Here is a 2156-nt window from a genome sequence, read left to right on the forward strand (position 1 = left end):
TTAATCACTAAGTTCTTCCTCATCACGGAAATATGTGCTGTTCTTTATCCTTGGGCGTCTTGAATCACCTGATGTTGAGGGGCCTCCTGAACTGGGTTTCCATTTTTTTTGTTCTTCAATTTTGGCTTGCTGGAATGCTATGGCCTGACTGAGGCTGTCAAGAGCAGGATTCTCCCCTTCATCTTCACTTTCTACTACTTCCTCAATTTCTTCTGGTTCAGGAGCTTTCTTTTTTTTCTTTTTTTCTTTCTTCTTTGGAGGCTCACGTTCTCCAAGCATATTTTTCGGACAGGCATAACTTAAGTGTCCATTTTCCCCACATTCATAACACTTGGATTTATCAAAGTAGTTTCGCCTTCAGATGAACACAGCTGCTCTTCCGTTGTCAATAGCAATGCTTCCTCTTTTTTTGTTTTTTGTTTTGTTTTGTTTTGTTTTGTTTTTGAGACGGAGTCTTGCTCTGTCGCCCAGGCTGGAGTGCAGTGGCATGATCTCCGCTCACTGCAACCTCTGCCTTCCAGGTTTAAGTGATTCTCCTGTCTCACCTCCCTAGTAGCTGGGATTACAGGCGTGCCACCACACCCAACTAGTTTTTGTATTTTTAGTAGAGATGGAGTCTCATCATGTTGGCCAGGCTGGTCTTGAACTCCTGGGCTCAAGTGATCTGTCTGCCTCGGCCGCCCAAAGTGCTGGGATTACAGGCCTGAGCCACCGCACCCAGCCAATGCTTGCTTTTATCACTCTACCAAATAACTGTTTGTTGTTTATTGCCCTGGTACAGTTTTGTTCAGTCTTTATCCAAAAATACAATAAATGCAACCCCTTTACTCTTCCTGATATCTTTATCTTTCATTATGGTAACCTTTACAACTTTGCCATAGTTGGAAAATATCCGGTACAAGTCATTGTCAGGGAAAAGGGCAAGCTGGATACATACACTGTGCTCTTACTTGGAGCCAATCCACCACTCATTTCTTCAGGTGGGACGGTCCTGGGAGACCAGAAGAGTGCGAGCCCTCGGCTCAGCTGGGGCTCAACCCCGACTCTTCATAGCCGCTCGCAGCGGCCTTGGCATCACGAGTCCTGGGACTCATTTTTACACTCCTCCTTTTCTTCCTGGCCATTCAGTGATTCAGTTCCTTAGGACTCAGTCCTAGGATTTCACTCTTCTCATATAACTCTTCCAGACACCCTCAGTTATGTACATGACTTCAAATATCACCCCCATGCAGATGACTCACATTTTAATCTCTAGGCCATATCATTCCACTGAGGCTCAAATCCAGTAAGCATGTGTTTGCTGTTATTATTACTGCTGCTACTATTCTTTTTCTTCACTGAAAGTTTTTTACCTCAGCATGTTAGGAAAGTTAGATGATTTTTTTATGGAAGGGGTGCGGACACATCTCCAATATCCAATTTTATAATGTTTCATTAAGAAAATAGGATTTTCTTGACAGGTTTTACTCCTCTATAAAGTGATAGCATATTTACCACACAATTGCATCAGCTTCAGGATTAAGGGAGACTGTATTCACCTGATGAGGGAGTACAGTATTTTGTATAGAATGCCACTGTGCTAGGCCCTTCTACCCACATTATTTTATTTAATCCTCACACTTGCTCTGTGAGGTAGGTGTTATTATCACAACTTATAGATGAGGAAACTAGGGAACAAAATAGAAAATAGCTTGCCTGGGATCATACAGCTACTGAAGAGCTGTCCTAGAGTCATTTGAAAACAACTAAAACCTAAAAACCTAAAAGGGATCTTGGAAGAGGATCTTGATATGACGCCCCTCTAGCCTAGCAGAGTCCCTTTGACAAGACTAACTGGGGAACAGGGAGGCTCTTGGTTGATCAGTGATATCTTACATTGATGTAAGGCTTTTCCAAATAACTTTTACATCTCTGATCACCTGCTCTCTAACCTCACTGAGATGCCTAGGTAATCCACCTCTCAATTCATCCAGATGAAGTAATTATCTCCCAGTTATAGTAGTTTTCTCTCCTACACTCCATGAACTGCCACTCCAATGTTACTGTCTCTGAGACCTCTGCCTCCATTATCCTCTTTCTTCCTTTCTGCTCCCAAAGTCCCAGAAACTGCTAGAGGGAGAACCAAGTAGACAAATATAAATTCATGCTGTCCAATT

At 42.7% G+C, this 2156-nt stretch overlaps 1 pseudogene; it reads right to left on the reverse strand.

Annotated features, from left to right (window-relative positions):
- On the reverse strand, window positions 1-1083 carry LOC101138856 (zinc finger CCHC-type and RNA-binding motif-containing protein 1-like; annotated as a pseudogene).
- Window positions 1084-2156: the final 1073 nt, after the last annotated feature.

The sequence above is a fragment of the Gorilla gorilla genome, chromosome X (assembly GCF_029281585.2).
Source record: "Gorilla gorilla gorilla isolate KB3781 chromosome X, NHGRI_mGorGor1-v2.1_pri, whole genome shotgun sequence".
Classification (NCBI taxonomy): domain Eukaryota; kingdom Metazoa; phylum Chordata; class Mammalia; order Primates; family Hominidae; genus Gorilla; species Gorilla gorilla.